This window comes from Pseudorca crassidens, chromosome 16 (assembly GCF_039906515.1).
Source record: "Pseudorca crassidens isolate mPseCra1 chromosome 16, mPseCra1.hap1, whole genome shotgun sequence".
NCBI lineage: Eukaryota > Metazoa > Chordata > Mammalia > Artiodactyla > Delphinidae > Pseudorca > Pseudorca crassidens.
This window is the reverse complement of record NC_090311.1, coordinates 31,795,319-31,817,485: the sequence shown is the minus strand read 5'-3', so window position 1 is coordinate 31,817,485 and position 22,167 is coordinate 31,795,319. Positions and strand designations below refer to the sequence as shown.

Sequence of the window (22,167 nt, the reverse complement as noted above, 5' to 3'; positions counted from 1 at the left end):
TGATGGAGTTGAGGTAGTGAGAGAGTAGCTTACCTTGGGATCACACAGTAAGTGGTGAATTTGAATGCGGGCGACAGATGCAGGGTCCGAGGGTCTATTTCCCTACCCTGTTGCTCCACTTCAGAGTCTCTTGTTACTGCTTCGACGTTGTTGATTTGGGTTTGCAAATCTTTGAAGCTACAGGGGAAATGATACTGGTGAAATCTCAAGTCTGGTAAGGAATTTGTTCTTTGCTATCAAGTTTACGTGCATTTTTCCCATTTGGCGCCCGTGGCCATTCTCTGTGGTAGGGCCCAGGTATTGTTATTATTGACTTTTACAAAAGGGAAAGACTGAAGCCAGGAGGGGTTAGATGGCAGGAACCACACAGCTCGTTTTCAAAAGTCCAAAGCAGACTAGAAATCCCCTGCCTCTGGTTTCCCTTCTAACCTGCAGATTGAGCTGAGTCATCTCTGAACTTCTGTCCCCACCCCCAGACACTTTCAGTTCCTCAAGGGACTTGGGGAACTTCTTTCCTCCCTTCCAGATTGTTTCAAGACACTTGCCTCTGCCTTGAAGGCTGATTTGGCCCTCTCCTCCTCCTTTAGTCTGGAACCAAGCTGCTCAAGTTTGAATCCCAGCTCCACCCTTTCCTGTGAGCCTCAGTCTCCTCATCTGTAAAATGAAGAGAATAATGTTATCTACCTCACAGGGTTGTTGTAAGGACTAAATGAGGGATTCATGCAGGGTTCTCAGAACAGGGCCTGATGTATATAATATGTGCTCAATAAATGTTACCTGTGGCAATCACTCCTTCAAGCCTCATCTTGATTGTTAGTCCCTCCTTTAAGCCTTATAGTAGCCTTATACTGGATGTTTCTGCAATACCTCACCACTTACACCTAAGGTGGCACTTGTCATATTTGTCCACACTCCTGCCTTCTGCATTGCTTCCCAACCTTCCCCTGACTATAATTTCTTTATTTACCTTTGGATCTGCAGTGTCTAGCACAGTGTTTAACACATAATGGGCGCTCAATAAGTATTTAGTAAGCTAAGTAATATTATCTTAGTTGATGTTCATCCAAGCGTCAGTAGGCTGGTTTAAAAGGGGACCTTTGAGTTTGCAGTGGAGTCCTGCTGGTACAAACAGCTCTTTTGTGCAATATGTAAAGACATCCCTCTAAGTGAATACACTGAAAAACAAAATGCATTTCTTCTAGGTGGGTGACCTTCAGAGCTGATGTGACTCTATGCTAGGGCACCCCATTTGGCCCGTCCAGTTCTGGCTGAACTTCAGCCCCCAGTCCCCTTTCAGCTGAGAACCAAACTGGAGATTTCAGATTCCTCATAGCACAACTTCACTATCTCTGAACAGAACATCTGGTTCCAGAAATAGTGTCCCGCCAGCCCCATTTTATAGCGACCAATCTCGTAGTCTGAGACAACATACTCTGGTAATAGAAGAAAAGCAAACACCACAGAGGTTGGCCCTGGATAAAATCATAAAGTACATTAAATTTGTTTCAGCACCCTCCCTTCCCTTTTCTTGGCGTACCTTCAAACCCGTTTGACAAATATTATTGTGTCTTCCATTTGTAAGTCCCTGTGCCAGATGTGTGGGATATAAACAGTTTGCTCACAGTCTAGTGAGGGAGGCAGACATATATACAACCAACTCTAATTGAAGCCAGACTCTGTGAAGTGCTAATAATCATAGCTAACATTGGTTTTTTATTATGTGCAAGGCACTGTAATTTTTATACATACATCTGGCATTGTCTCATGTCATCTTCCCAAAAAAACCTATGATAGAGATTTCTGCATCTTACAGCTGTGGAGGGAAGTTACTTGGCCAACATCATCCAGATAGTAATAGGCAAAGGGGGGAATTTAGACCAATATAGTTAGGCTGCAAAGCATGGGTTCCTAATAGATAAGTTCTCCTACCTCCCTAAGAGCCATAATAGAAGTTTAAGGAAAATCCCATGAGAAACAGAACAGGGATTGATGATTTGGGGGAAAACTTCTCAAAGATGTGGAACGCTTCAGTTGGACCTAGAAAGATGAGTAGAGTCTGGTGCCCACAATAAGCCCTTCCACATCCCAGCAGTGCTTAAAGACCTTTCTCTTTTACCAAAACTGCAGCCTAGATTTAAGAATAAAAAGCTTTTTTCACTTTTTTCCAGGTTCCAAGTAGGGAACCTATTTACATGTTCATCCTGGAGATTTGCAGGCAGAAGTCCAAAGTTTAGCCTTGATTATGAGTTTGGGATTACCAGTCCTGTAATCTAATAAACCTTTACAAAGTCAACAGGTGCATATTAAATGATTTCTTTAATCATGATTGTCTTGCATGGTCATTGGGCACATGTGGTAAACAATTTTTTACAAATGGCAGTGATTGGTCTTGCTTTTACTTGGCCAAACCGTATTTTAAGAGTATTTTCTCCCTTGTGTTGTCTTTATGGTTGCTTCTGCACTCCATAACCAGTGGTTGTGCCGAAGGGCATTACTGTTTAATTCCACCTGCCTATGCAGAGTGAAGGTGAGGACTGGGGCACATCCCATCGGGTCTGTTCCTTGTGAGCTCCATTCCCTGAAAAAGTTTGGAGGGAGGCCAAAGTTGAGGGCAGCCCTTGTGGTGAAGAATCATCAAACCTCTTGAAGGTTTGATGGAAGTGCAGATGAGCAGAGGCACTGTCTTTGTCTTGGTGAATGTGTGTGTGTGTTCTGAGGCAGTATTTCTTAAACTTCGATATGCATGTGCATCATTGGGGATCTTGTTAAAATGCAGATTCTGATCCCGCAGCTCTGGAGTGGGGTCTGAGATTGTGCATTTCTAACAAGCTCCCAGGTGTTAGTAATGCTGCCCCTACATAGGCCACACTTCGACTAGCCATGTCATAGTGTCATTGCAAGCCATAGTGTCAGGGCTTATTTTGGTACCAAACAACCAAGCCCTCCCTTCCCCAGTGCTCCCTGCCCTGCCCCCTCCTCTGAAGCTACCACTTTGAGTCACTGATCAGTTATGTCATTACAGGATGATGGGAAACCTAATTCATGCATTCCTTTGTTCTTTCAGTAAACATATGTCCTAGAATTTTGCCATACAAGAAACAAATCTGAATCTTTATCACATACAATCTGTAATTGTACATAAAGGCTCTGTGTTGGATTTCCTAAACATCTCCCACCTTTTCTCTACGGCTCCGAGATTCCTTATGCTGCTTTCATTCCCTTCCTCCAACCTGAGAAGTACTGGAACAGAACATTTGGTTGCCCCAGAACCCTTTGCTGGGTGTTTGGAGTGACCGAGAGCTGGGGCTAGCAAGGATTCAGGACTCTGAGACTGGGAGCAGCGTGCCAGGGGGGCACTGTCGGCACTGCAGAAGTGAGGTGAGAATGATCCCAGACGCAAAAGAGGATAATGAATGCAGAGAGGACCGATAGGATTTCTTTAGGTTTGGAAAATTGAGGGAATCATAAGGAAAAAAGAAGTCGTTGGAGTAGAGAAGGCAAGAGGGAGTTTGCCTAACATACTTCCATCCCACAGTTTTTGTGCTAGAGTATCAAAATGAATTTAGAGACCCAGGAACAACGGCAGTACATGCCCTACGTAAAAAGGTGTTTCCTGGGCTTCCCTGGTGGCGCAGTGGTTGAGAGTCCGCCTGCTGATGCAGGGGACGCAGGTTCGTGCCCCAGTCCGGGAGGATCCCGCATGCCACGGAGCGGCTAGGCCCGTGAGCCATGGCTGCTGAGCCTGCGCGTCCGGAGCCTGTGCTCCACAACGGGAGAGACCACAACAGTGAGAGGCCCACGTAACACCAAAAAAAAAAAAAAAAAAAAGGTGTTTCCTTCTGATCCATAAGGAGGATGTGGACAATTTCTTTCTGTCTGTGAAGATATAAGTAATATGGCATATACTCATTAAAGAAGACATGAAATATGGATTAGAGGAGAAAGAAAAACAATCGCTCATGACAATATTTTGGTGTATTTCCTTGTAGTTCCTTTTTCTATGCCTGGGTTGTTTCTCTTTTTTAGCACTTATTTGACTACAACCTTGAAAAATTACGAGGTGACATTGTGATTGTTAGGCTATACATACAGTTTTAAAGCCTGACTTTCAGTGTAGCAGTGAAGCACAAGTATTTTCCACCTTATAGCATAGTCTTCGTTAGCATAATTTTTATAGTCACATAGTTTTTTTTAAGTGTCCCTGTTATTGAACATTTAGGTTGTTCCCATTTCCAATAAACATCTTTGTGAGTGAAGTTTTTCCATATGTAGGGATGCATGCTGCGGATAGAATCCCAGAAGTAGAATTACTGGATTAAAATTTGTAAATGTTTTTTAAAGTTCTTGATTACTATTAACAAGTTGCTTTACCAAGGATGGACCCTTCATGCTCCCACGAGGAGTTCTTGTTTTGCTCCATCCCTGACAACTTAGGTGTTTTGTTTTGTTTTTTTCTTTAAATAATCGTGTCCACTTTTATGTTGTTTTAGTTTGTTTAATTACTGGTGAATTTGACATTTTTCACATAATGTGCTTCTTCTTTTGTATACTGTTTACATCCGTTGCCTGTTTATTACTTATTGGATTTTATGTTTTAAATTAATTTATGTGAGCTCTTGATAAAATAAAGATATTCAGGTTTTTCTACTATATTTACAACAGTTTTTCCAAAACCTTAGTGTTTTTATACAGAGACTTACAGCTATGAATAGATCCAATACATTTTTATCTGTGGTGTTATATTTTCAAAAAAGTTTGATATTACATTTATTGTCTCTTTAACCCAGGATAATTTTTTGAAAGTTCCAGGTAATTGTCATTTTTGTTTAAACCATTAATTTTTATTAATTTTTCATTTTATCTCACAATGATTAGAGAATATGGCTTTAGTATTTCTGAGGTTTCTTTGTGCCTAAGCATGTAGTGAATTTTTATAAATGTGAACACTTGTGAATAAGATATATTCTGTTTTTAAGATATAAAATTGGATATTTGTAAATCTATCCAGTCATTTCAAGTATATGGTAATCCCTCCTCAACCATAATATTCTCCTATGTGAAATTATGGTACATCTGCATTTACTTTTGTGTACTTTTATTGTTACCTATGAGAATTTTAATTCCAGGAAAAAGAATGAGCTGTGAATAACTTTTTATTGTGGCTTATTAGAAAAGGGTGGGGGGCAGTGATAGAGAGTTGGGACTATAAAAGGAAGTAAAATAGATGCGGAGAAGGAGTAAGTCAATAAAGTCTTGAGAAAGATGAAAGAAGATGAGATAAAGTTCTCAGCATCTTAGGCAGCTGAACCTTGTATGGCTATATAACTTTAGGAAGTATTGTAGTATGGTGTGAGTGAAAATTACCAAGTCTTTCCCTCCCAAATAATCATGGCAGGCCCCAGGAGGCCAGAGCCAGGAGGTGGGTCTGGTTGGCAGGATATAGGAGGTGAGGGTCAGAATCTCTGAACTATAAAATTGAAACAGTATTGCTCAAGTGGATAAAGACTCAGACATATGCACAAAAGACATCTGAAGCAGTGTGTCATCAGCAAAATAACTTTTTAGGCACTGAACTGAAAAGGCAGGGTAGGGAGGACTCGAAAAGTTTCCAGTGAACAAAGGTTGGTAAATAGAAAGTAATAGTGCAGTACTCATATTTTCTAATTTAAGCTGTGTGAAATGTTCTTGATACCATCTTTTGCTTAATGTCTTCTTTTTTATGGCTTTATTTTGGTGTACTTACAAATAATCGTTAGGGCTTTTTCGTAGATTTATTTTCTTTTTCTTCGTTTTTGGTTGATATAGTAACAGTGGTAGCCTGCAAAGATTACAGCTCTGAATCCCCAGAATTTATGAATGTTACCTTATACGGAAAGAGTCTTTGCAGATGTGATTAAATTAAGGAATTTAAACTGGGGAGATCCTGGATAATCACAGATGGTCTTATAAGAGGGAGGAGGAGGGAGACCTGACACAGAAGAAGGCAAGGCAACCACTGTAGCAAGATGCAGTGCTACTGGCTTTGAATATGGAGGAGAGGTCCACAAGCCAAGGAATGTGGAATGCGGAATGCATGGAATGCCATCAGGCAGATGGAAAAGGAAGAGTAGCCCTGCCTACAGCTTGATTTCAGTCCAGTGAAATTGATTTCAGACTTTGAACTTGGAACTTCAGAACTGTAAGAGTAAATGTGTATTGTTTTAAGCCAATGGGTTTGTGGTAATTTGTTATGGCAGCTGTAGGAAACTAACAGAGTAAGTGTTCAATACATGGAAGTGGTGATGGTTTAGTTAGTTAATCTACAGGTTTGTAGTGTGTATTGAGCCACGTGTTGTTCCAGTCAACTTACAGATGTTAACTCAGTTCTCAAACAAGTGTTTGAAGTCGATACTATCCCTGTCTTACAAATGAGAAACCAAGGAATGAGTAGTTAAGTGACCAACCTAAAGTCTCTCAATTGGTAAGTGCTGAGGTTGAGATTTGAACCCATAGTTGTTGATCTTACTATTATTTTGAGATATAATTCACATACCATATAATTAACCTGCTTAAAGTTTACAATTCATTGTTTTTAAACATAGTCACAGAATCGTGCGGCCATCACTACAATCAATTTTAGAACATTTTATCACCACAAGAGGAAAACCTGTACCCATTAGCATGAATTTAATTAACTTTAATATAGTTCTTTTCTCACTATGACTTGCCCCATTTTTGAGTTCTTAATTTTTGTTCCTGTCAAAATGATCTGGTGCATATGAAAGTAATTTTTTTAGAAAGGGCATCAGTGTGGTAAGAGAGTGACAACTTGTCTAAATATAGATAGCTTATCCCCCTCAAGTAATTGGAAATATGCCCGCATTGTCTTGAGAAGTTTGATGCTGTGAAGTACTTTGAGGACACTTTTTCAGCCTGAACATTTTTCTGTTCTCTATTCCTGACATTTTCATAGTGAGACAACTGAGTATAGACTTCCTTTCATTGATTTTGCTTAGAATGTGGTAAACCCTTTTGATTTCCAAATTCAGGACTTCTTTAGGGGCAAGAAGGATTTCTCTTTTCATAACTTTAATCAGTGCTCCTACTCTGTTTGCTTGCTTTTCTTCTTCAGGGACCTATTATTTGGATCTCTTATCTCTGAACTTACTCCATCCGTTTATCTCTCCCTTTCTTCCCTCCCTCCCTCCCTCTCTCTCTCTCTCTCTCTCTCACTCTTTCTTTCCCTCTCTCTCTCCTTTCTTCTTTCCTTCTTTCCTTTCCTTTCTTTATTTTCCTTTGTATTCTGACAATATTTTCCTAATATTCTCTACATCACTGATTCAGTTTTCCTTAATTATTTCTAGTATAAACTTTCATTCAGCTACAGTATTTTTAGTTTCCATGAAATCTTTTATCCTAATCTGTTCTCTTCTCAGACCAGCATCCTCTTGTATCTAACCAAAAAATAAATAAAGATTTCCCTCTCTTTCCTGCATCATATCTATTTTGGAAGCAAGCTTTTCCTCTACCATTCTTTCTACTTATTGCAAAATTTATTTAATCTAAGGCCTTATCCTTGAAAGAAAAGAGATACTTTCTGTAGGGGTGCACAAATGAATGTTATGTGTTTTTCATCTTATTCTAAAAAGAATTTAAGGAAGCACTAGGGGAGATTCATCCCAGTTCAGTGTTAGAGATGGGGAATGCCTGGTCTACCCTTTGCTCCCTTAGATTCCGTTTGGATCCTAGAATAATTCAATCACCAAATGGAACATCCCCTTCTATGTGTGGGAAGACATCTCAGTCCTCTACCCAAGAAAGCTCACTTGGATCCAGGAAAGAAGGCAACAGTCCTGTTGCCATAGAGTCATGTTTCAGAGGATAGAGAGGCTAGGGCTCTCAGGATTCTGTCAGTATTTTTGTCCAGAGGCATAAAGGCATTCAGGAAGGACCCTTCTCTGGGCCCATTTTCTTGCCTTTGCCCCTTTCCCACTGAGAGCAAACCTTCATTAAACTGCGGAGTGAGCTCCTGCGCCACTGCTTAGCACCTTGCCCAAGTAATGTCTTTGGTTGGAGATCAGTTCTAAGTCTCTTTATACTCATGGTAGAGTGAGCTTATCAGTTCACAGAGGCAAAAATAAACACACAAACAAGCAAAACAAAGCAAGACAAAACAACAAACCTGGGACTTCCCAAAGTGTTCCCTGTGCCCCTCCCGTCACACCATGCTTCTCTTCTCCCACAGTGCGCTTTTGTTGATCCCAAGTTAATGAGTGTTAGGTGGGCCAGCTGAGGCCTCTGCTTACTTGCCTCCCTCATGCTGCCTTGTCTCAGAAGAGGTGATGCTGGCCATTAGCGTCATTTCTTAATGCTAATGCACTGACGTTTCATTTGAGGAAAAAATATCATTTCTTTTAGGATACAGATATAGATTTTCACAAGAATGTGGGACAGTGTGGCAAAGTATTTTCACTTATGCTGTCATCATACTTAGTGGTCCTAAGACTTGGCTCTGTGAGAGCACTCGGGCAGGAATGAACCAAGAAGTTGGTGAGCAATGGGAAGAAACTAGTATTGGGCTTTTGCAATAGTCCAGTGGGTGAGAGATGATGGGGACCTGCACTAAGGCATTGATGGTGGGTGGGTGGGGGAGAGGGATGGATGAGAGGAGCTGGATTTAAACAATATTTATGAGGTAGAGTTTGAGGTAGAGGGCTAGGTGGTTTGTTGGGAAGGAAGGAGGAGGAGATGTTAAGATTTATTCTCAAGTTTGGCTTTAGATGATTGGATTAATATTTATGAATAAGACTGGGAATAAGGGAGGGAGAGTGGATTTGGCAGGGGAGGAGGGAGATAATAAGTTTATCCTGGCACATGCTAAATAAGAGATGCTTGTAAGATATCAAGGCAGAGATATTCTGTTGGTTGCTGGAAATGTGGATGTAGAGCTTGGAGAGGTCTGGCCAAAATCAAGAGATAATGGGAGTTAGAGTTGGAGCATGGAGTCAATAGTTGAAAATATGAGCATTTAAAGTATGAGTTACCCTGGAAAGTATAGGGGATGATTGTTATACAGCAGAAACTAACACAACATTGTAAATCAATTATACTCCAATAAAGATGTTAAAAAATAAAACAATTATGCTAAAAACAAAAAAAGAAAAGAAAGTATAGGGAATGAAAACAGAAGAGATAAAGAATGGAACCCAAGGAAACACCAACAATAAAGGGATGGGAAAAGAAATGCCTTAAGAAGAGAGATTCAGAAAGAAAGCCTAAAAAGGTAAGAGAAAGCCAAGGAGAGTCTGAACCCAGTAGCCAAGGGACAGTGTGGTTTTTTGTTTTTTTTTTTTTTTTTTTGCGGTACGCGGGCCTCTCACTGTTGTGGCCTCTCCCGTTGCGGAGCATAGGCTCCGTACGCGCAGGCTCAGCGGCCATGGCTCACGGGCCCAGCCACTCCGTGGCATGTGGGATCTTCCCGGACCGGGGCACGAACCCATGTCCCCTGCACCGACAGGCGGACTCCCAACCACTGCGCCACCAGGGAAGCCCGGGAGAGTGTGTTTTGAGACCAAAGTTTCTAGAAGAAGTGCCAAAGCTGCAGATTAGACAAGAAGGAGAATGAGAAGAGGTATCGTATTTTCTATTCTTCGAGCACCTCCCACCCCTGCCCTCTACCCCTGCCCCACAGTGTAATGTTTTTGGGAATTGGGATGCACTTTATAATATTTCCTACCCACAGACCCTTAATCCCTCCAGCAAAAACCCTTAAAACTCTAATGGTACATTTTATAGTGGGAGAGATGTGGTGATTGGGTTTGAGAATTTGGAGCTTATAAATATCCTTGGTGAAAACAGACTTAGTAGAATATTAAGAGGTTAAACAGCAGAAGTTAGCAGAAAGTAGGAACAATGAGCTTATTGGATAACTCAAGAAGTGAGGTGGTGGAGGGAAAGAGAGAGCTGACGTGAGGGATGAGTTGGATCAAGGGAAGAATGTTGCAGACTAGAGTGGACTTGATGATGTTTGAAGGATAAGAGCCAACAGGGGGGATTCCCTGGCGGTCCAGTGGTTTAGGACTCCGTGCTTTCACCGCCAGACCCAGGTTCAATCCCTGGTCAGGAAACTTAAGATCCTGCAAGCTGCGCAGTGCGGCCAAAAAAACCCCAAAAGAGCCAAGGGAAGGGAGATGGACTCATTCATTAACAAATATTTATTGAGCAAAGAGTATATGTCAAGCACTGTTCTAGGCACTGAGGATACAGTGGAAAGCAAAACAAAATCCTTAACTTCACAGGGTTTATGTTCTGGGTGGAGGGGTGGGGTGAGGGCAGACAGATAATCATCAAAAAAAAAAAAAGTAAGATGTATGGTATGTTAGTGATAAGTACTAAGAAAAAATCAAAGCAGGAAAGGGGGTTGAGAAGTATTGGGAGGTTACAATTTTACATAGGGTGGTAAAATAGAAGGTGATTGGGAAGAAAGACCTTAAAGAGGTAAAGCAGGCCAGCATGTGGCACTCTCTGGGAAGAATGTTCCAGGTGGCGAGGCCAGCAAATACAAAGTCCTGCAGAGAAATTAAGTGTTTAAGGAAGAGCAAAGAAGCCAGTGTGGCTGAGTTGAAGAGAGGTGACAAGGAGGTGAGAGCTGAGGGACTTCCCTGGCGGTCCAGTGGTTAAGGCTCCATGCTTCAAATGCAGGGGGTGTGGGTTCGATTCCTGGTCAGGAAATAAGATCCCACATGCTGTGCGGCCAAAAAAAAAGGGAAAAAAATGCAGGAGGTGAGAGCTGAGAGGTGAATTTGAACTAAACAGACTGTCTAGGGTCTTGCAGGCCATTGTTAACCTTTGGCTTTCCTTATAGTGAAATGGGAAACCACTGTGGGTTTTGAGCAGAGTAGTGACTGGATCCAGTTCACATTTTGATAGGCTCCCCGTGGCTACTATGTGGAGAATAGACGGAAAGGGGGCAAGGGTAGAAGAGAGAGATCAGTTGGGAAACTACTTCAATAATACCAGTGGGAAATGATTGTGTCTAGTCCTAGGTGGTAGCAGTAGAAGTTGTGAGAAGTGATTGGATTTTTAAAGATAGAGGTAGAGTTGATTTACGATATTATATTACTTTTGAGTATATAGCACAGTGATTCAAAATTTTTATAGATTATACTCTATTTAAAGTTATTATAAAATATGGGCTATATTCCCTGTGCTGTACAATATATCCTTGTAGCTTATTTATTTTATACGTAGTAGTTTGTATCTCTTAATGCCCTGCCCCTATCTTGCTCCTCCCCCTTCCCTCTCCCCACTGGTAACCACTAGTTTTTTCTCTATGTCTGTGAGTCTGTTTCTGTTTTGTTACATTCATTCATTTGTTTTATTTTTTAGATTCCACATATAAGTGATAACATACGGTATTTGTCTTTCTCTGTCTGACTTATTTCACTAAGCATAATACCCATCTATGTTGTTACAAATGGCAAAATTTCATTCTTTTTTATGGCTGAGTAGTATTCCATTGTATATATATACCACATGTTCTTTATCCATTCATCTGTTGATGGACACTTAGGTTGCTTCCATATCTTGGCTGTTGTAAATAATGCTGCTGTGACCAATGGGGGTGCATGTATCTTTTTCTTGAATTTGTGTTTTTGTTTTCTTTGGATATATACACAGGAGTGGAATTGCTGGATCATATGGTAGTTCTATTTTTAGTTTTTTGAGGAACCTTCATATTGTTCTGTAGTGGCTGCACCAACTTATATTCCCAACAACACTGTACAAGGGTTCCTTTTCTCCACATCCTCGCCAACATTTGTTAGTTGTGTTCTTTTTGATGATAGCCATTCTAACAGGTGTGAGGTAGTATCTTGTTGTGGTTTTGATTTGCATTTCTCTGATGATTAACAATGTTGAGCATGATTACTATTTTTGACAACATATTTTACATATTTCTCTTTTGTGTATCCCTTAACTGCTTATTGCAGATATAGATGATTTTACCACTTTTGTCTTAGAACTTTTCTACTAGCTTTGTATGTGGTTGACTTACTACCTTTACTGTATATTTGCCTTTACTGATGAGCTTTTTCCTTTTGTAATTTTCATGTCTTTAGTTGTGGCCTTTTCTTCTGTCTTAGAGAAGTCCCTTTAACATTTCTTGTAAAACTGGTTTGGTGGCCCTGAACTCTTAGTTTTTGCTTGTCTATGAAACTTTTGATCTCTCCATTAAATCTGAGCAAAAGCCTTGCTGAGTAGAGTATTCTTGGTTGTAAGTTTTTCCCTTTCATTACTTTAAATATATTGTGCCACTGTCTTCTGGCCTGCAGAGTTTCTGCTGAAAAGTCAGCTGATTATGCTTGATATAATCTTAGAGGTCTCTTAAACTTTCCTCATTTCTTTTTATTCCTTTTTCTGTTCAGCATCAGTGATTTCCTCTACTCTGTCTTCTGGTTCGCTGATCCATTCCTCTATATCATTTAGTCTGTTGTTGATTCCTTGTAGTGTATTTTTCATTTCAGTTATTGTATTCTTCATCTCTGTTTGGTTCTTATTTTTATTTTCTCTCTGTTAAAAACTTCTAACTTCTCACTCTGTTCATCCATTCTTCTCCTGAGTTCTTTGATCTTTATAATCATTACCTTGAATTCTTTATTGGATAGGTTGCCTATCTCCACTTCACTTAGTTTTTCTTCTGGGATTTTATCTTGTTTCTTCCTTTGGAACATGTTCCTCTGTCACCTCATTTTGCCTAAGTTGCTGTTTTTATTTCTATGTTTCTGGCAGGTTGGTTATATTTCCCAACCTTAGAGAAGTGACCTTTTGTAGCAGATGTCCTATGAGTCCCAGCAGCACACTCCCCTCTGGTCACCAAAGCTATATGCTCTAGGGGTGCTCCCATGTGGGCTGAGTCCTTCTGTTGCGGCAGGCTGACTGCTGTGGATGGTCTGGTAGGTGTGGCTGGCCCCCAGTCTGTTTGGTTGCCAGGTCCTGCCTTGTGTGGGGGCTGCTAGCTGCTGGTTGCTGGGGTTGGGTCACGAGGCAGCTGCCTGAAGAACCCCAGGGGTCTCAAGGCTAGCGCTGGCTCACTGGTGGGCAGAGCCAGGTTCTGGGGTGGTGGTTGTGGCGTCAGGGTTCCCTAATCTAGTGTTGGCCTGGTGGTGGGTGGAGCTTGTTCTTGACATGGCTAGCTGTGGGTTCTGGGGTGCCCTAAAGCTGGTGCTGGCCTGCTGGTGAGTGGAGCTGAACCTGGGGCAGCTGGCTGAGTAATTCAAGGTATCTCAGAGCTGGTGTTGATCTGATGGTGGGTGGGGCTAGAGCCCAGGGGATCCCAGGGATAATGTTGGCCCACTGATGGGTGGACCCATGTCTCAAGGTCTCTGGCTACAGGGCCCTGGGGGTCCTGAAGCTGGTGTCAGCCTGCTCGTGGGTGGGGCTGGATCTCAGGGAGTCCCAGGGCTGCTGCTGGCCCACTGGTGGGCAGAGCCGGGTCCTAGAGTCTCTGGCTCCAGAGCCCAGGGGTCCAAGCACAGGTGTTGGACTGCTGGTGGGTGGGGCCAGTTCCTGGCACAGCTGGCTGCACGATCTGGGATGTACTGGAGTTTGTGTTGGCCTGCTGGTAAGTGAGGCCCCATCTCAGTGTGGCTGGCTGAGGGGCTCAACTTGCCTCAGAGCTGGTGTTGATCTGCTGGTGGGCAGAGCTGGGGCCCAGTAGGTCCTGGGGTTGGTGCCTACCTGCTGGTGGTGGGCTGGGTCCTTCCATGGCAGGATGCAGGGCTGCGGTTGTCCTGGGGCTGGTGTCTGCCCGCTGGTGGGTGGGGCCAGGGCCCGGGGTGTCCTGGGGCTGGTGCCTGCACACTGGTGTGTGAGGCTAGGTTCTGGGCCCTCTGTGGACAGGGCTGTGTCCAGGGATGGCTCCTGGCTCAGGGAATCTTAAGGCAGCCTGCCTGCTGTGGGTGGGGCTGTGTCCCGGCCTGGCTAGTTGCTTGGCCCGAGGCATCCCAGTACTGGTGCTTACTGGCTGGTGAGCGGGGCTGGGGCTAGGTCCCAAGACTAATAAGGTAAAGAGAGGATTCCAAAATGGAGCTTGCTAGCACCTGTGTCCACACAGTAGAACGAGCTCCAAAAAATGCCTGCTGCCAGTGCCTGTGCCCCCAGGGTGAGCTCCAGTTGCCTCCTGCCTCTCTGGGAGACTCTCCAAGATCATCAGGTGGGTCTGAGCCAGGTTCCTTTCAGATGACTGCTTCTGCCCTGGTTCCTGGAGCATGTGAGATTTTGTGTGAGCCCTTTAAGAATGGAGTCTCCGTTTCCCATAGCTCTCTGGGTCTCCCAAAAGTATGTCCCATTGGCCTTCAAAGCCAAACGTTCTGGGGACTCGACTTCCTTGTGCAGGACCCTAGGGCTGAGGTGCCCCATGTGGGGCTCAGACCCTCGCTTTTTGGGGAGAACCTCTGCAATTGTAATTATTCTTTCCTTTGGGGGGTCACCCACCTGGGGATATGGGTCTTGACTGTACTGTGCCTCTGCCCCTCCTGCCCATCTCATTGTAGTTCCTTCTTTATATCTTTTCCGGTAGGTTCTGGTCTTTCTCATCAATAGTTGCTCTGTAAATAGTTGTAATTTTGGTGTGCCTATGAGAAGATATAAGCTTCCTACTCTACCCTCTTGGGAACTCTCCCAAGAAGTGATTGGATTTTGAAGGCAGAGCCGATAGTATTTCCTGACTGGATCCGGATGGAAAACAAAGAGAGAAGGAAATTTGTTTCCAAGGTTTTGGGCCTTCCAAAAACGAGAAGGATGGAGTGGCCTTGAGCTGAAGTGGAAAGCTGAAGTAGGAGGAACATGTTTGAGTGGGAAGCTCAGGATCTCAGTTTTGGATGTTTTAAGTTTGAGATGCCTTTGATAAGAAATGCCTGTTTGGGGATTTCCCCGGTGGTCCAGTGGTTAAGACTCCCCAATTCCACTGCAGGGGGCGCAGGTTCGATCCCTGGTCAGGGAACTAAGATCCTGCATGCTGCACAGCGTGGCAAAAAAAAAGAAAAAAAGAAAAAAGAAAAGAAATGCCTATTTGACATGGAGATTTTGAATTAAGCAGATGAATATACAAGTCTGGAGTTCAGGGGAGAAGACTGTGCTGGAGATACAAATTTGGGTCATTAGGTGGTGTTTAAACTCAGTGAGACTGGACTTAAATGCAACGAGACTGGATGAGAGCACCAAAGGAGTGAATGTAGATAGAAAAGAAATTCCAAGGACGGAGCCTTGGGATGCTACAAATTTAATGGTTGGGGACAAGAGGAGAAATCATCCAACAAGACTGAGAAAGAGTGTGTGTGTGTGTGTGTGTGTGTGTGTGTGTGTGTGTGTTGGGGTGGGAGGAGGGGATAAACTAGGAGAGTATGTTGTCCTGAGATCCAAGTAAAGAAAGTGTTAAGAGGAGGAAGTGGTTGGCTGGATCTAATGCTGCTCATGGGTCAAATAAGGTGAAACTGAGAATTGACCATTGCATTTAGCACAGTGGAGGTCCATGGTGATCTCGGTAAGAGCCTGTTTGGTGGAGTGCTGGGAGCAAAATTCTCACTGGAGTTCATCCTATTGCTTCTCCTCTCCCCCTCCTTCCTCCCTGAACTAAGGAGAAATCAGTGGTACCTGAAGAACATGGTTGAGTGTGAGGGAGGCATGGTTCCTCAAAGGAAATTCAGAGTCCTAGTACCAGAAGAAGGGGAAATGGATTCTTGGCAGACAATACAGCAAATGTTCACTTTAGCTAGAAATAGCCTGTTCCTGTCCTGTGTATCCTATTTACAGTCTCTAGCATCAGTTCTCTGTAAAGATTTTTAGGAATGGAAACTTTTATAGGAAGGCATATAACCCCTGGTGCTGATAGACCATCCAGATTGCAGACATTTTCTCTGAAAGAAAAGCCAGAGACCCTACAGGGCTAGGAAGTGTGTTCTTTTACAAATGTGTCTTTCTCAGTGAGCTCACTCCAGGATTCAGACTGTGAAGATAGCCCAAACCCCAGGCTCCTAGTCACTGTTACACTTTCCAGAACTGCCTTATGGTTTCATGTGGTATATCTGTTTGCAAAATCCAGTGATTTGGAGGACTTTTCACTTTAAGAGAGGATAAGGGCAGGGTAGGAGTAGGAAATCACAATTCAAACATGGTCTAGATATTTCTGCATTTGGCATTTTAAAAAGACTCAGTGAATGTTAGTGCTGGAAGGGACTTGAGTATTCTCAAATCTCTTCATTAAAACAGAATTAATTACATTGCTGTCTTTTAAAATTACACAAATAATTCAAGTTTATTACAGGAAATTTGGGATACATAAAGAACAAGTAAGAAAATAATTCTCTGTAAGCTCACTGTTCATACTTCTTTGTCATGTCCTTCTCTTGTTCTCTTCTTTCTCCTACTTTTTATTGTTTATTATTAATTTTTAAAAAATTTGGAGCCATGTTTTTCATACTGATTGTAATCTTCTATTTTACTACATAATTTGTCATGACAATCAAATGGCTTTTACTGTATGATTTTTAATGACTGCATATAGTATTCCATCATTTGAACATATACCATGTACTTATTTAACGATTACCTTTTATGGAATACTTAGGAAATTTCCAAATATTTTACTATTATAAAAACTGTTGTGGATCAATCTCAGTGCATGTCTTTGAAGATGTCTTTAGGATAAATTCCTAAAAGTAGAATTTCTAAATTGTTCTCCAAATTACAGCAGTATCTGAGTGACAGAAACACTGACGTCCTGAGTTAGGAAGGAGTATGCCCAAGTTACTCAGCTGGTCAGTGGCTGAGTGTGTTTTGGAGTCCAGCTCCCTGTCTTTTGAGAGACCCTTTTCCTTGACACCATGCTTCCTGTTACATTTCAGCTTCTTCTTAGTGATGTCCTGCAGGAACCCTTAGACCTTGATGACATATAAATTTTTCCTGCAAACTGTGTGGCTCCCACTCATGCCAAACTAGTCCTCTAATTCATCTGTGGGCGTGAACTCTGAACAGTTAGAGACACCTTTGTTCATGAGAGACGATGGTGCTCCTCAGATACCTTTCCCCTTTAGGGTGATAAATATTTCTTTATTAGTCAAGAGCCATACCCACTAGACATTTCCTCATACACATGAAGTATTCCTGAGGTTTCTCTGACTTCTTTTTGCCCTTACTGTTTATATACTTTCTTTGCAAAATCCTGCTTCACAGTAGTGCTTCTCGATAGGAAGGCCACCTTTCAGTGGACTCCAGTGATTGAGTCCCCCTCCTACCCGAGTTGTGGTTCACTTTGACTCACCCCAACCCATCCAACCAGTTGGCAGAAACACAGCAAGGCCTACACGTTGGAGCAAGTTGTACTGGTGGCTCTTCCATAACTGAGAAACTTTTAAAAGGCAATGGCGATTTGGCCAATTCTTAGCCTATAAGACCTTCCCCAATTTACAAATATATTTATTAGGTTGAAGCTTTTGAAACTGACAGTTTTGTACAGTCAAAAATTGTCAAGTATTGGCAATTTCTTATGATTCATCCTAATATGTAAAATGATCCTAGATGTCAAAAATATGCTATAGAAAACATACCAGTTAAACATCTCAGAATATCCCCAAGATAGATTCCAGAAGGTCTGCCACTGACCCCTGAACACCCAACCAGGGCTGTGTTTCTCACATATCAAAAGGCAAAGTTTTTTGTTTTTTTTAAAAAAATGTCCATTGTTGTTGAAGAGGTGGCCCAAATTGTTGGCGAGATTGTTGGCAATGGGTAAACTTTTTTAGAGGGAAATGTGGCTATAATTATTCAAAGCCTTAAAAATGTGTACACTCTGACCCAGAACATCTACTATGAAAACTCACCCTAAGTAAAGCAGCCTGGATGTGTGCATAGATGTGCCTTCAAGGATATTTATTAGAGCATTGTTTGTAATGGTGAACAACTATAAATAACCTGGAGTAATGTATATGTCTAGGTGAAACAACCAAATAATTAAATGATGTTGTGAAAGAATTTCCAAGGACAAGAGATAAAAAGCACTGTTGGGAGAAAAACAAGTTATAAAGTTGAACAATCAAGACCCATTTTGTTAAAATATTTAATAAATGTAGACATGAAATATACACAGGAGGAAGACTGGCAAGATATATAGTGAAATATTAAAAGGACTATTTATGGGTGATCAAAAGAGTGAATTTTATTTTCCTCTTTTCTGTATTTTCCAAATTTTTAAGAGTAAGCATATAATATTTTGCAATCATAAAAAAATCTGTCATGGAAAACTTTTAACGTTAAATGAAAAGTAACTAATTGACTAGTAAAAAATTAAGCAGGTAAGAAATACACATGAATTTCAAATAGCAGAAGCAGGTGAAAATAAGAATGAAAGTGAAATGAGGAAATTATGTTGGATTAAAAAAGAACATGTGTTTACAAAACTGAAAACTGTTAAACTCTTAACATATGGGTATAGTAAGGTTGGCAACGGTGCTCCTTTGCCTGCCTTGTAAATGAAGTTTCCCAGCAAAGAACAATAGATCCACTAGAGGACATGAGGAAATCAAATAAGTCTCAAAGCAGAACAGGCCTTGATAACCGCCTAGTTCAGTGGCTACAGGAATTTTTTTAAAAAATAAATTTATTTATTTTTGGCTGTGTTGGGTCTTCGTTTCTGTGCGAGGGCTTTCTCTAGTTGCGGTGAGCAGGGGCCACTCTTCATCGTGGTGCGCGGGCCTCTCACTATCGCGGCCTCTCTTGTTGCGGAGCACAGGCTCCAGACACGCAGGCTCAGTAGTTGTGGCTCACGGGCCCAGTTGCTCCGTGGCATGTGGGATCTTCCCAGACCAGGGCTGGAACCCGTGTCCCCTGCATTGGCAGGCAGATTCTCAACCACTGCGCCACCAGGGAAGCCCAGGAATTTTTAAATTTGATGGACTGGCAGGATTTTTCTTTTTAAAAAGTCAATATCAATTTTTACCAAAGTAATACATGCATATAATTAAAAGTCAAGTTTAATAATCATAGCAAAGAACTGCAGTCACCCATCCCATCACTTTCTACCCTCCCCTCACCCTTAAACCCTATTCTCCAGAGTAGCCCTTTACATCTTTTTAGGATTTCTTTTGCCATTTGTGCTTCCTCTGCTAATTTAGATGTTATCTGTTGCTTTCTATTGTGGTAGCTGAGTACTTTGCTTTCTTACATTCCCTCAGGGTTGTCCTCTCCATACCACCTCTATATAGTGATATCACAATTTTGGGTTAAATCAGTACCCAATATTTACCTTAGCATGTCTAGGTAAGTATTGTTTGTGCCTTAGATTTCCTTTTCTTTACAACTTTTCATTTTTGCTGGTGTTAATAAGGTCTCATTTCTTCATCTATGTCTCTAATAGTAATTTTTTTTGCAAACCCTTTGATATAATTTCCTACATAGTAATCTTTTCTTTTTTGTTCCCCTTCTTTTCCTGTCTGTCCTTTTTTTAAAATTTATTTATTATTTTTATTTATTTATTTAATTTATTTTTTAAGGCAAATCCATTTATTATTTTTGGCTGTGTTGGGTCTTTGTTGCTGTGTGCGGGCTTTCTCTAGTTGTGGCGAGCAGGGGCTACTCTTCGTTGTGGTGCACAGGCTTCTCATTGCGGTGGCTTCTCTCATTGTGGAGCATGGGCTCTAGGCAAGTGGGCTTCAGCAGTTGCAGCATGCGGGCTCAGTAGTTGCGGTGCCTGGGCTCAGTAGTTGCGGCACGCGGGCTCTAGAGTGCAGGCTCAGTAGTTGTGGCCCACGGGCTTAGTTGCTCCATGGCATGTGGTTTCTTACCGGAGCAGGGCTTGAGCCCGTGTCCCCTGCATTGGCAGGCAGATTCTTAACCACTGCGCCACCAGGGAAGTCCCCCTGTCTGTCCTTTTTTAAAACCTCCTTTCTGAATCTGTTGTCCTGTTCTAGTCTAAGCTGGCTGCTCTCCTGGCCAGCTGCAGAGTTGTCATGCTGGGCTTCCCTTGACCTCTCTCCTGTGTTGATTCTCAGTTTGTATTATATCTCTTCCTCTTTCTATGTTCACTACCTCATTTGGGTGGAGCATACCCTTCAGTAACTTCCTGAGAAAAGGTGCATTGGAGGAAAAATGTTGAGGCCTTTGTGTATCAGAATTTTGAAGTTCAATGCTATTCTTATTCCCAATTATTTTTATATCACTTGTCCCTCCCACCCCACCCTCTGTTTCCAGGAAGCATTTAGGATCTTTTCTTATCCCTTACGTACTAAAATTTATGCTGATGTACTTTGATGTGTGTTTTTCATCCATTGTGTTAGGCATTCAGCCCCTCCCGTCTGGCAACTCAGATCTTTCAGTTCTGGGAAATTTTCTCATATGGTTTCTTTGATAATTTCCTGCCCACGATTTTCTCTGTTCTCTCTTTCTAGAAGGCCTATTAGTCAGATGTCTCTCTTGTGGTAATAATTTTCATTTCATTTGTTTTCTCTCTTTACTCTGACAGTTGGCTCTACCTTCTAGGATATTTCCTCAACTTTATCTTTGAACCATTTGTTAAAATTTCTTATTTCAGTTATTATAGTTTAAATTTGTAAAAGCTTGTTTTTATTTTCTGATCTCTTTAAACAAAACTGTACACACTTTTGGTCTCATAGATGTAATATTTTCTTATTTCTCTGAGGCTAGAAATTGAAGCTTTCTTCTGTTTCCTCTTTTTGTTGTTTGTTTTCATTTCTGTCTTCCATGTTGAAGACTTTTTTTTACATATTATTATTATCTTCACACAATTCTATCCGGTTGATATTATTATTATCCTCATTTTATAGTTAATGGGTCTTAGAGAGTATATTATTGTTTTATTTTTCTTACCATGGATGTCTGAAAAAGTCATCATGGACCAGCCACATCCACAGTCCAGCTTCTCAATCAAGTTGGATTCTCTATTGAATCCTTAAAGTTTCTTCTTACCCTCCTATATTTTACTTCCCCGCAATACCCAGAGACAGTCTTACTATATTAGACAGCTGTTAGAAAGATCTGATCGTTCTAATGTTTAATTGAAACATTTCTCCTTCCCTGCATTTTTCCTCTGACATTAGCACTAGTTCTGTCCTCTGGGCCATAGAGATATGGACCAAATCTAAATGCCCCTCCATAGGATAGTCCCTTAGATATTTGAAAGGTTACTGTCATGCCTCCTCTGTGTCTGCCATTCCCCAGCCTGAAGAGGCCTAGTCTCTCCTACTGTATTTCACTCTTTTGTCAAGCTCCAGTTGGCTAACATTTTGTAAGGCTTTGGATCAGCTCCTAGCTGTCAAGGTCTCACTTTAAGTGTAGTATCTGTAACTTAATGCAGACTCCAGATGTGCTTTGAAACACTGAGCCTTGAGTGGGATAGTCTCATTTTATTTATATTTATTTATTTATAGCAATTAAAAAAAATTTTTTTATACAGCAGGTTCTTATTAGTTTTCTGTTTTATACATATTAGCGTGTATATGTCAATCCCAATCTCCCAGTTCATCCCACCACCACCCTCCCCTGCCACTTTCCCCGCTTGGTGTCCATACGTTTGTTTGTGTCTTGCCATTGGTTTAGTGTTAGCCTGGGAAGTTTCATGTGCATCTTTTCCTAGTAGGTGATAGTTTTGATAAGTTTCTCACAAAGTTTAATTTCTGGGCTGCTTTTGATTAGTGTTATGGGTTTTTTTTTTTGTTGGGTGTGGGGAGGTGGGAGATCAGGGAGATGGGGATGCAGGGAGGTGAGGAGTGAGGGGAGGTGGGGATTCAGGGAGGTGAGAGATGCAGGCAGCTGGGGGTGTAGGGAGGTGGGGTCATGGAGCTGAGGGGTGAAGAGGTAGAGGGTGCAGGGAGGTGAGGGGGTACAAGTGGGTAGGGGAAGGGAGGTGGGACACAGAGTCTGCATCTGAGTCCTGTCTCCACAGGTCACCTGATTATTGCTGAAAGCCTCTGTGAGGGTAGAGGCTCAGGGTTTGTTGCCAGGACTGAATAAGAAAGCCCATGAAAGCACTCATTACAGTGTCAGGAGGACAGCAGGCACCCAACAAAAGTTAGGTACGATTAAGTGAGGTGAAGTTAAGATCTAAGAAATGAGAAGGCAGAAACTGGGGGAGGATGTGGCAAGGGGAACATACAGCAGGAAAAGGAAACAGCATATGCC

At 41.9% G+C, this 22,167-nt stretch overlaps 1 protein-coding gene across 3 annotated transcripts in view; it reads left to right on the top strand.

Moving 5' to 3' along the window:
- Window positions 1-22,167, top strand: part of ENTPD1 (ectonucleoside triphosphate diphosphohydrolase 1) — a 111,690-nt gene that overhangs the window by 27,485 nt on the left and 62,038 nt on the right. The gene's annotated exons all lie outside the window — the stretch shown is intronic.